The sequence below is a fragment of the Thalia democratica genome, chromosome 2 (genome assembly GCF_965202585.1).
Source record: "Thalia democratica chromosome 2, ktThaDemo2.hap1.1, whole genome shotgun sequence".
In the NCBI taxonomy this organism is placed as follows: Eukaryota; Metazoa; Chordata; class Thaliacea; order Salpida; family Salpidae; genus Thalia; species Thalia democratica.
The window spans coordinates 48,094,742-48,108,765 of NC_139166.1; positions in this window are offsets into that span (position 1 = coordinate 48,094,742).

Below are 14,024 nucleotides of genomic sequence, written 5' to 3' on the forward strand. Positions count from 1 at the left end.
ATTATATCATTTCTTTGGACACCCTTCATTTTTGATTCTTTTGGAATTGCTCCATGTACATTTTTTAAAGTAATCATTTAATATTATTAACAAATTTTATTTTACTTGGGTTTTTGATAGACCATGTCCTTCACTAAATGCCTTGGTCCACTTTGCTGTAATAACTATAGCATTTGTTGTAAGAAAAAATCAAAAAAGATGCAAGATTGTGCATTGGCATAATCAGAAGCCCTCAATTTAGAGTGGACCAAAGCATTTGGTGAAGCATATGTTCTATCAATAACCCAAAGAAAACGAAACTTCAGACATCTTATAACATTTTTTTATTATGAATATGATTTAGGTTATTTTTTTATTCCTTATCAATAAATTAGGGTTGCCACTGGTTTTTGGCAAATTTTTTCCAGATTTTAAAAATTTCCTAAAGGTTTTTAAAAGTACACATTTTTGGGTCTACTTATAGTTTAAGTTAAGTTTTAGGTAAAAAACTGTGTTATATAGTATAAAACATTGAAAAGATTTTAACTTTAACTTTTTTTTGTTAAAATAAATTAAAAAAACATTTTTTTAGGTTTTTGGTTAAAATTTTTTTTTTTAATTAGTTACTATTTAAGTACATTGCACTGACCATTTCTTAAACATTTAAGCTAATAACTAAAAAACAGGAGTAGATTGATTTTTAGTGATTTCTATTTATTCACCAATGTAGTTTTTTTTTCTTTTAAAGAACTTATTGTACTCTCAATTTGAACCAGTATATCTCAAAAATTGGTTTGAATATTAAAAACCTGTAAATTTTAACTTGTAGATTAGTTTAAACTGTACAAAATAGGTCAATATAAAAAAAAATAATTTAATATAAATTTCTGATTTTTTTTTATGTTATTTGAAGTACAAGTTTCATTGGTCATTTTTACCAAGTAAAACAATTAATTTAAGGTGAAAAAGTTCTAAAAAGTACTAAGTAAATGAAAAGATACTGTGATACTTTTCAAACTTGTTTTACAATAAACAGGGTTGCCACTCATTTTTTCAAAATTTTTTTGAGGTTTTTAAAAGTACACATTTTTGGGTCTATTTTTAGTTTTTAGTTAAGTTTAAGGTAAAAGCTGTGTTAAATAGTATAAAAACATTGTAAAGTTACTGTAAAACTACTTCAAATGTGTTTTTTAACAAAAAATAAATTTGGTAAAGACAAAAATATATGGTAATTTCCTAGGATGATTTCGCACCAATATCAAGGCAAAATTATTTTACACTTTCTAATTTTACATTTTGATAAGACATATATTTTTCCAGGTTTTTTAGTGATTTTTGTTCAAAATTCCAGGTTTTTCCAGGTTTTTTTTTAATTTCTCAAACTCTAGGTTTTTCGAGGTTTTTTTTTGCTTAAATTGTCAAATTTCTAGGTTTCCAGGTAACTTAGCAACCCTGAATAAATAATAATAATCTAGATAATATGTACAATTTAACCTATTTCTAATTTTTATTAAGCTTATTATAATGTTATTATTTTACTCATAATAATATTTAAAATTTTAGGATTTTTTAGGTGTTTGTTCCTTAAATTTTCAAATTCTTTGTTTCCTCACAATATGGTTAACCTTATGCATTTATTAGTTAGGTTGACACAAAATTTAAACCTTTATATTGAAAAAGAAAGAGACAGTCACAAGATTTTGTAAAAATGAACTTTTTAGTTAATCTTTTCATAAGTACTTTGTACTTTTATATTTGTTCAAACAGAAAGTTTAATTTTTTAAATTTAGTATACACTTACAGTCAAATACTCATTAAAAAATTTTAATTGATTTTTAAAAAATTTAAGTTTTTTTGATATCAAAATGTGATATGAAATAGAATCAAATTGATTTTACATCCTATCAAGCTTTTTTTTTTTTAATCTAATTAAGTTATTACATAATCATCAAATAAGTAGTATTACTGAATACATCAATAATAAACATTTTTTATGTCAGACTTTAACCTTAACAAGACAATATTTAAAGCTTTACAAAACTTTAGTAAAAAATTTTATGAAAAAAAAATTATGCAAAATTTAAGCATTTCCAAATCATACTTTTGGTAATTAACAACTATTTATACACATTAAATAAACACTGGTCAGTTAACAGTGTAAAAAGTAACAGATTAAAACATTTCAATGTAAAACACAAAACAGATATAAAATCATTAAAAAATATATCACAGGGTTCGTGCGCGAAATTTTTTTCATTTAGTCTGACTGGGACCAATTTAGCCTGACATTTTTTTAAAGTAAGGAAAATCTCTTTTAGAAGTCATTTTAGATATTGATGGGTCTTAATTAGTACTATCATAGTCTCCGAATTCAACTAGCTTTATCTCAAAAACATTTTGAGCTATAAAAATCTGCAAAAAGCAACTCATAGCTTAGTTACAACTCAATAAAATAAGACTAATTTGTGAAAAAGGTGATTGACCCCCTATGCCCTTAACATAACAGATTCAGTGATAAGTTTTAAAATTAGTGTTATATCTATACTAGTGTAAAAATTTAATATACATTACTAAAGACAATTTTTCAATTTAATTAAGCACTAAGTAAAAACATTATAACCAGAAGATTTATATTAAAACAACGTGCATTGTCTTGTTTTATTAAAAATTAAAATGAAACGCTTACACGAGTATTGAAGTTCAAAAAAACAGCTAAGTTGTTGAACTAAACTTTAATGTTTAAACAGTGTTTTTTTATGAATTTTCATAATTATGACGTATATAATCTACTCAAAACAAAACAATGAAGATTCATAATAAATTTTTAGAGATTCAACAAAAGGTTTTAAGCATTTATTTTTACAAATACTGACTGATTTTGTCTTAAATAACTAAATAATTATTTAAAAATAAATTCACATCTTTCTCAATTCTTTTTAATCAAAAAGTGTGAAGCATTTGAACTGAGAAAAACTGAGATTCTCAAATTTTTTAATAAAAAAACTGATTTAGCCTGACGTTTTTCAACTTTTTTCAAAAAAACTGATTTAGTCTGACTTAGTCTGATTTAGCCTGACGCGCACGAACCCTGATATCAGTACACACCTATTATACTGACTTTTCATCTTTACATTATCAGTTTTCTTGATGCTCAATAATTCTAATTTAATAAAGCTGCTTTCTCAATAAAAACACAAATTTTGTAGCCTAAAAAAATTAAATATTATATACTATTCTATTAGCATTATATCAATTTTTTAATCATTTATTTTATAAACATTAAATTTCTTTATTTTAACACCAGGTTTCATAAATGTAAATATTCCCACAACTTCTACTGTTTTTATAAATATTCATTATTCAAACTAATAATTTAGTTTGAAATCCAACTACAGCTAATAAACCTGAAAAACTTTAAAAGCTTCTGATTTAAACATACATTGATATTTAGTTTAAAGCTTAAAGAAATTATAATAGGAATAATTTTTTTTTAAAGAACTGATTTTTCATTTAAAAAATTCAAAATTTACCACAAAGACTAGAATCGATAAAGAATGTCTACATATATAACTTTAGCTTTGTTAAAAATATAGATCGCCCCTATTTCATACTCTTTATAAAATCTAAAGTTGAAAAAGACTTCGACAGGAATTGTAATTTAGTTTATACTTTTAAGATATTAAAATGCTTAGATATGTATTTCTAATTTATAAAGCTTTCAATTTAACAATGTAAACTTTGTTTAATGAGTTTTAAAACTAGTTCTATAAAAAAAAATTGGAATTTGAAAAATTTTGTTAGTACATATGTTCTTTTTATTGATTAATTACTTAAATTGTTTTTCGAAAATGTTTCCACAATTTATGAGTTTGTTTGTTTTATATAAAAGCCTTTTTTTATTGCTGACAGCTATTTCGACTTTAAGTCAATTATCTAAGCAATTTAGATTTATTGGCAAGGTTTAATAAAATTTTACAAACTATCATACTGCGACGTATTGAATAAATTAACTTAAGCCAGTCAATTTGAAAAGTACAATTCTACAGGTGATTGTTTTTTTTTTTGTTGTTGACTGTTATTATTTAAAGTTTTATTTATTTTTGTTTTTCCTATTGTTTTTTTTAAAGTACATAAATTTATTAGATTATAAATACAGCGTTGTTGCCTTTCCTTTGTTTTAACTTTTTTTTTTATAGTTTTCATGATTTTTTTTTTTGTTTTTATTCTGTAAAGTAGTTTCTTTTTAAATTATATTGTTTTTTCGTAACTTCTAATTCTTAAATGAAATTTAATAGTTCTAAACTATATCTTAAAGAGAACTTTGACAATATTATACCAAAAAAAAAAAAAAACTTAATGTATATAGTTTTGTATATAGTTTTTAGTCTTGTCCAGGACATATGTATTTGCCCTGGACAAGACTAAAAACTGCGTTTGTGGAATGTGTAGTATAACTTAAAAACTAAAAGATTTACGTACAAAATTTAATTTCTTAAATGAATATCTTTATAAAGCTTTTCACAAAAGTTTTAAGTTGGGAAATTAAAAAAAAAAAGTAAATTTACGCACCCCCTAACAATAATACCACGGTACGCCACTCATTTGAATTTATTATAAATAAGTAATTTTACAATTATGACAAAAGTTAAATTGTTAAAAAGTTTATCACTTAACAATTGTTTCACGCTAGTGCGATGATCACAAGTAAAAAAGTAAACAAACTAATAAGTTGCAACGGACAAACATTTTATATAGTTTTAGATAAGTAATTAGTTGATTAGGTGATTGGTTAACTAATTGAATTTTAATAATATTCAGCAAGGTAAATTATAATTAACGTAAATACAATTATAAGAAAAATCAAACGACAAAACAAAACTATATAATGAAAACAAAGGCAGATTAAACTTAAATTTAGTAAGTTAAGACTTTAAATAAAATTTTGTAAAATGTCTACATTTTCCCACCACTTCTGATCTCAAGTTTAAAAGTTTGTTTTTATCTGCAAATGCAATTTACTGGGCTTATTTTGGTTACTGCGATGAATAATTTCCCATTTTATCATTTTTCTCCAATCAGGGTTGCAATTTTTGATTTTGTGAATGAATCTACTTAATCTTGTGCTTTCTTTCTTCTTTACATTATTAAAGGATTGTGTATGTTCGTAAAATCTACTTTTGAATTGTCTTCCAGTTAAACCAATGTAAATATGTTCTTTTTTGTTATACATAACTGTTGCTTTATAAATGACTCCTTTAGTAAGACATTTACCCCTAAGTGGACAATTATTTTTTGATCTACAATTGCATAATTTGCAGTTTTCTTCAGTTGTTTCATTTGAGTTTTGAAGTAATTTCTGGTTGTGATTGGACAATTCTTTTTCCAAATTGGACATGCAAGTTCAAGTTATTTACATTGGTTTAACTGGAAGACAATTCAAAAGTAGATGTAAACTTAATTGAAAAACAAAACTGTTTTTAAAATAAAGTTATCATTTTAAGTTTAGAATTAATTGACTAAAGTAGTAATAAATGGTAAAATCGTAATTTTTAGATTCTTGATAAACATGCACACATTTTCCATGACATTCAAATATATTTTTTCAGAATTTTATTTTAAGCACTGATGAGCTCTTTAAGCGAAACACTGTTTGCGTAATAATACTTAGAAAAAATTAAATAGTATATTAATTCTCCTTTTAAAAGTAGATATTTTTGATTACTGTTTATTCAAGACATTAAAATACATCATTTTGTCTAACTTACCATAAGAGATATACTTTTAGTTTCTATTAAAATGAAGATAAGTGTCAATTAAAACTATTTGCTAATACATATAAAATTTCTAAAAGAGTAGTTTTATAAAATTGCGATAGCTTATTCAATGATTTACTATACATTTTCAAAAAAAAATATTTCTTCACCCTTAGCTTTTTTTTCATAACAAATTTTAAAAAGCTTATTTTATATTTTCTACTGAGAATAAAATAATTTATTAGAAACTAAGTTATTTGTCATAAAAATGTTTGAAATTTTAAAAGAGTATATTAGCACTATATTGCTAAAAAATGTTGAATATTTTATAAAGGACAATATGTTTTTATATATCTACTTAAAGTATTTTATACATCTACTTTGGTTCATTTTTTTTTTGGAAGCTTGCTTTGTTAAGATTTAATTATATTACAATCAATTAGCTTTGAATTAGTTTTGTTATATTTGAAATCACAATATGAGTTTTTTTTAATGTTTTATTCGTTATCTTATACACCAGGAGTCGGCAAACTTCAGCCCTAAAAGCAAAAACCTGCGGCCCGCGAAGCTTTTTTAAGCTCAGAATATACCTTCTTAAAAACAGTAATAAGGTTAGTTTTTGAGCTAAAAGTTACAACTATGCTCTTAATTTATTAACTAATCATTACTACTGTTCTTATACTGCTTATTTTATCAAATTGTTGGTCTACTACGTAGTATTTTTATGTTTTTTTTAAACTTCGAGGAAAATTTTCTTTAAACAGTCCAGCCCGCGAGTAAGTTTTTTCTAAGGAAATTGGCCTGCGACTTATAAAAGGCTGTCGACCCCTGTTATGCACTCTTTAATTAATTTTTTACATAGGTATGTCACTTTAACTCTTTGTTGCACTACCTTTAGTTTATTTTGCTGGTCACAAAGAAACATGAACGTTATAACGCATAAGATAAGCATAAACTGATGGAAGTGCTACTTACGCTTTGGCTTTTCACACTAATAGTTTTTTAAATTTACAACAATTTTGTTATTCTAAACTAGCACTAATATTTTTATTTATAAACAACACTTCAATTAGAAAGTTTTGTAGTTTGCTTAAAGTAGTATAACGTTAAAAACTAAAATGATTTTGAGCTCAATTAACATTTTCTGAAAAACACGGTTTTATTATTTTTATTGAGTGCTACATTTACTTTACATAAACGGTTTTCTGTATATAAGTACTTAAATAATTTAAATATACTAATTTAGCCATTAAAAACCACACTCATAAGCCAAGTAACATATATTCCACAATCAAGATGGATAACAAGGATATCGAAAGTGTAAAACAACTTTGTATATCTTGGCTCAAGTATTGCTCCAAAAGCATCTAGGACAGACATTAATCGTCGCATTGCTTTCGGTATACCAGCTCAAGTGACTGCAAAGTTTTTGGATTACTAAAGTTTAAGTATCTGATAAAGCCTAACGTTTGTTGTGCTTGTGTAGTGTACTCTGCTATACGATATAAAAAACGTGTGCCTTATCGAGTGTGCAGGAGAATAATATCAACACCTTTCACCTATAATACCTTCATGGTATCCTTAGAATTGGATGGTAATAAAATATCACCAATGATGCACTACTCTCACCACTATGTACGTTTTCTCAGCCAGCGCTGGCTCGTTCATGTAATAAGTATGTGCGACGAGCGAATCCCAAACTCTTTGCTGTACAACGAGTCGGTCGGTGCCAAACATAATCGCGATCGGCTAGCACTTGATTTTAAGGATCTCTGAAAGCGTGACCTAAAATTCTGAAGTGTAGTTTTGATTAATAGAAGGAGCTTGCTAATAACCGCAACAAATTACTATACATTTTCTATAACTAAAAACTCAAGGGTTATAAAAGTAGTACTTAAAGAAACTAAGGTAGAAAAAGAAACCAGATTAAATTTTGGATATATTTCTTGTTTTATTTATAATTTTGTTGATTTACTGTGTTATTTTTTGTTAAATTGTATTCATAATTAATGATTATTGTTTTGAGCACAGCAAGCTAGCCAACTTCTGCTTATAACAAACTTTACGTTATTTAATAATCTGAATGTTCAGAAAGTTATTTCATTTTTTCTTAAAAAAAAAAGTTATAATCAACTCTTTATAGTAATTAAAACTTGTATAACAAAACTTTTGTATTTGCGTCAGTAGAACTTGCTTATAGTTAAACAAAAAATATACAACATAGGTTATAGATAAGGTTTACTTTTAAATGCTTCTTAAAAAATGTATATATATTTTATTTCTTTATTTCAAATTTTGAACATTTATTATCAAAAACAAATAAAATTTTGCTTTAATTAAAAAGTTTTAGTTTACACGCCATAAAGTACTTAAAATTAATAAGTTGTAACAATGTTTTTTTAATTGATAAAGACAGCGTTTGCTCTCTGAATCTTAACTATTAATGAAACTAAATTTGATGAAACTTGTTTGTGTTGAATAAGCTCTTAAAACCTTATTCACATTAAGCTAGGTACCAAGGCCACTAAAGAAACGTCAATTTACAATTTTCAGAATATGGTCAAATACTTGTTTAGGTCAAATTTATTTAATTTTAAAGGTATTTAAGTTTAAATCTATGTTGTTTTAACTACTTTTTGTTTATTTCAAGATGCTTGACAACTGATAGCATTTACCTGTTTCTAGTTTTGTTCTAATATAGTGTTAAAAAAAATCTAACTGTCCAAAATATAGGTTTAATCGTTTGTTAATAAAAGATCCTAGTGAAGTAAATTTACTGGAATATAAATAAAAACAAATTGTACAGTAATCTTCTTTTATTGTACCAATATATATTTCTGTGTGTTAACGAATCAACACATTTCAACTGGCTTCTGTAAAAAATAATTACTGTAATGAAAGAATAGAAGCATAGAATAAAGTGGGTGTATACACTAATATTGAATTTTATTGATTCACTAACTAATGGTTGATGTTTTATTTTGTTCAAAATAATTTACAAACATAAACACTAAATTAACAAACTTTGCAATACAAATTAAACAGTTGAAATAACTTCATTTATATCGTGACGTAATTATTAGATGTAATGAATATATTTCGTTCATTGATTAACAACAGTAAATTTGAATTAGTTATCTTTTCCATTAACGTGAGTGCTTTGTTTATATTAAGATTTGTTGTTTTGTTGTGTATTTTAGTTTACTTTACTTGTTTTAGACTTAATAATTACAAATATTATATAATTTTATAACAGTCGGATTTAATATTAAGTATTTTACCTATTATTAACTCTTATCTGTAGAAATTATTTTATTTTAATGAAAAACATGTATACACCCACTTTATTCTATGCTTCTATTCTTTCAATACAGTAATTATTTTTTACAGAACCCAGTTGAAGTGTGATGATTCGTTAACACACAGAAAAATATGTCGGTACAATAAAGGAAGATTACTGTACAATTTGTTTTTAGTTAAAAAAATCTACATTCTTGTTATTAGTTGAGATGAAAGTTCTTAATAAGAGAATTAATTAAAAATATTGTATTAACTGCAGGTTTTGCATCCTTTTTTAGAATCTTAAATAGCCTATGACTCCAAGAATAATAATTTATTCTTTTTTAGCAGTATGTTAATAACTTTTATTTACTTTTTTTTTTCTTAAATAAAAAATACTTTAAATAAAATCTACTTCAAGAATACTTTTTATATCATTTCGTTTGTTGTATTACGATGTAATAGTTTAGAATAAGCCGTTATTACTCTTTCAAAAAATGCATTGATTAACACCATTTGTTAAATTGAAAGTTTTTGATATTATTTTTTCAAAATACTAAAGACAAATTTTCTATCTATTCTAAAATTTTAATTCCATTAAAAGTTATAATTCAAACTTTGAAGATAGTATTGTAAAATTCGTATATAAACAATATATAGCTGGATAAACTTATTTATTAACAGCAGAAAGACAACAAAGTTACCCAGAGTTAGGAGAAAAAACTCCTAGTTCATAACTAAAAGTATACTTTTAAAATTTAAAAATGTTAAAAAGAATTGAAAACATTTTAAAAACTTAGCATTAAGTCTAAAATGAAACTCTTTTTCACGCAGTCATAAAAAAAAACGAGGAATCAACAGACTAAGGAAAAAGACTGCAAAACTAAACAGAAAGCAACAATCTGATAGGTTACTGTAGGTCAGGCAATAAAAGGTCATTGAAGGTCATTAGTCGACAATGAGTTCATCTATGGCAATGCTGTAGTCTTTATAAGATTTGTCTGGATTTTATTTTCGGATTATAATTGGGATCTTACATGTTTTGAGTTAATACTAATTTGAAGCGGATCAGTTTCACCATTTGATTTAACCATAACCGGTGCATTCATCATAATTTTCGGGGCCTTGTTTTTTCATAATTAGTCATATATATTGTTGAGATTCTTTTTTCTTTTGATGTAGGATGAGCTGCTAGTTGGATAAACTTGTTTAGCATAATTTAAGAATAGTTAAGATCTTTTGAAGCAAATAGTTAATAAATATTAAGCTTTTTTAATGCCATTAGTTTGTGATTAAAAAAAATTGTTATCAAAAGAGAAGTTACTTGTTACGTCACTATTTATATGTAGTAGTAAAATTTTATTGGACACACAAAATTACCTTTGAGTTTACCTCACCTATCTAATTCAAAAGCTAATTTGATCAAATGCTTAAAGTTATAGCTGTGTTCGTTTACAAACTGAAGTTTAGCAATCAAGTAAGTATGTTTTGATTTCATTAAGTTTTAATAAACTATCACAATTATGTAACTTAGTTAAAAAATTCTTGAACCATTAGTTGCAGTTTTGTTTTTAGAAAACCCTTTTATATTTAGTATCTTATCAATACTTTTCTCACAAAAAAATATCAAATTCTCCATAACATTTTTATTGCATTTTCCGATAATTTTTTTTCATTGAAGTAAAGTGCTTCGAATCTCCTTCCTTAATCTTTAAGTTGTTTTAGTAGCAAAGTACTCATTGAAAAAGCTAATTGTCCGAGTTTTTGATAACTTTGGAATTAACTAGAATCTTTACTACATATTATATATTAAGCCTTTCCAACTTATTAAAATCACGGCAAGTGAAGCTCCCATTTCAATATTTTTTACCGGAAGTTTTTAACTACGTTTTTTTTAAATAAAATCAACAAAAAGTATAATCAATCTAGTAAAGTAAATTAATTATTATAAATAATTTATCATGTCAATACTTTTGCTGTTTACTGTTTAGTATAAAATTACAAAATTACGTGCTTTTAAATGTCAAAACTCGAGTAACACGCGTAAGTAGACTAATTTTGCGTGTAAAGAACACAAAAATAAATCAATAAGTAAAAAATTTTAAGAACGTTTTACAGGTATTAAATAACTAACAACTTGATTGGAATTTAAATTTTCTAGTGTTTTAAAAAAAGCTACTTGATTGGTTTCAATAATTTTTAAATAAATAAGTATATGATTTTTGTAATCAAGGTAAATTAATAAATTTCCTTATGTAAAATTAAAAGTTAAAAATATGTTTAAAAAAATTTATATTGTTCAACTTGAATAAAACCTAATGCTAGAAGCTAATACTTAAGCATAAAAAAATAAACAAAATGATAAATCTTAAGAAAAGTAAACTTAACAGAATTTAGAGGCCAATATCATAACATAATTTAAAAAAACTTAAATAATAATAATAATGAAAATAATATTTTAACTATTCAAAGTATAGTTTAAACGTTTTCTAATAAAGATCCTAGCGAAACAAGTTCACTGAAATATATAATAAAAACAAATTTAAACAGAACTCTTTTTTAATTACACTAACACATGTTTCTGCGTGTTAACAATTTAACAAACTTCCAACGGAGCTCTGTAAAATAAAATACTGTAAGGAAAGAACAGAAGCTAACGTAAGTAAATATATAGGCTTATTTAAAATATAAATAATCACTATAAATTATTGTAGATTAATGGTTAATAATAGATACAATACATCATGTTAAATCCGACTGTTATAAAACCATATAATACTATGAACTATAATATATGTAATATATATGTAAATATATTTTAATATAATATATTTTCTAATGTGTGTTAATATTTTATAGACTCCGTAGATCTATTCTTAAATTTATTTGAGAGAAGTGAAACGCCGTTAGTCGGAATAAAGTTTTAACACAAAAACATCTGTGGTAATATTATGAACTGTCATTTTATTTTGTATTAAACATAATACTAAAATAATTTAATTAAATTTGTTATAATTCACATTCTTATTATTTTTTTTTCCTTTTATCAATTTTTTTTCTAGGAAATGGCCAAGGCAAATGATAGTGTAATATACATCATTTTGCTTTGGGGCCAAATCGTAAAAGATATTAACATTATTTATAAAATAAACATTTAAGAGTTTAAATAACATGCAAAATAATGAAAAATAAAAAACAAAATAAAAATAGAATACTAATTTTTGGTTCCAAAACAATAATAATGAAAAAAAAACAAAAAAAAACTTTTATTTTTGGAAAGACCCCATAAAATAATTCCAGCCCCAAACAAAATTTTTTTTTTAACTAAAGACAAAGGTGCTTTCTCTAAAATAAAATAAAAATTTTTAGATAGCTTTTAAGATAAGGAAAATAATTGACATTAAAGTTTTATGTTTTTTGAAAAATTAATAAACTTGCCTATAAAATTAACTTAATGCTCGTTTTTATAACAGTTTACTTAACATTATGTTTTGTATCTACTATAAACCATTAATCTACAATAATATATAGTTTTTATTAATATTTTTAATAAGCGGACATCTATACTTGCTTTAGAATTAGTTTGTTATTATTAATAATATTTTAGCTACTTTTATTGATGGCAAAATTTTTAAAGTTTTATTATAGGAAATATAAAAAACGTATTTCTTTATTTTCCTTTAAAAAATAAGTCATCAGAAAGAATTATATATGCAATTAACTGATATTATATATTAATTTTTTGCATATTATTAACTTAAAACTTCTTTTTATTTAGTTTCTTCTACATTAAGTTATGCCAATTGACACAAAGTATTTTTTTGCTTTTTTTCTCAAATAAAGTTTTGGTAACAGTTAAATTATAAAATTAACTAAATTATTATTATTTAAATTAATTAGTTTTGTTTGCAAAGTTTCATTTATAATTTAGTCAAATTTTTATTTTGCTTTGCAAACATTAAAAAGTAAAAGTAATTTTGCATTTTTTGTTCTAAACTTGGTAAACCTCTAAGGATTGTAAAAATATTGGAGATAAAACTTAAATACCATATACAATATAAATCAATTATGACTTTTGTTTTAAGTGTTCGCAGTAGAATAACCAACTAAAGAACTCACAATGACGCTTCTTTTTATTTACTCATTGCCGATATACACATTTTTAAGTAGTAAAAATATCCAATATAACTTTTAAAGTAAACTAAGTAAAGTCTATTATTATAATCATAAAAACTTTATATATACAATAACCAACTTAGTTGTGGGTAGTTTTTATTAGTGATCACGATAAATCGACGCTTAAAGATATGGTCAAAAGACCAGGTGTATAAATAGACCTCATGGTAATTGAGCAATAAGCGTCTATTAATTTTTACAAAACAAAATTAACTAAAATACTTGTTGAATATTTTTTGATTAAGATGTTTGTTGTAATTTAGAATTTTATTAGTATCAACTATTAATTGAGTGAAATATTTTTATTAAAAAAAATGAAAAAACCTGGAATTTTGATAATTACGAAAATATATTCTTTTATATAATACATATAATAATTTTTTGTACCATTTGGAGTTTTATTGATTATAAAACACATTTTAAATAGCATTTCAGTATATTTTTATTGTTTTTATCCTATTTAAGAGAGTTTTTCACTTTGAATTTTATTTAATACTAAAATGGAGAAGAAACATGTACTTTGAAAAACCTGGAAATTTAAAAACAAAAACCTTTTGCAACCCTGTTGGATGCAAATTGAGACATTTAATTGTTACTCTGAACTAAATTTAAGGAGTACTAAGAAACTTAAATATTAAATTACGAAACTCCATGCTCAATTAAAACAATATTATTCTACTTTTTGTAGCAACGAAACACTATCTATTTGTCGTATTAATCTAAAAACTACTAAAATTTTCTTTTTAAAAGTTTTCTTATTTGTTTTTAAGAATTTTGTGTTTTAACTATTTTGTTTTACATTGAACAGTTCATATGTTTTAAAGCAAAAAAAAATCA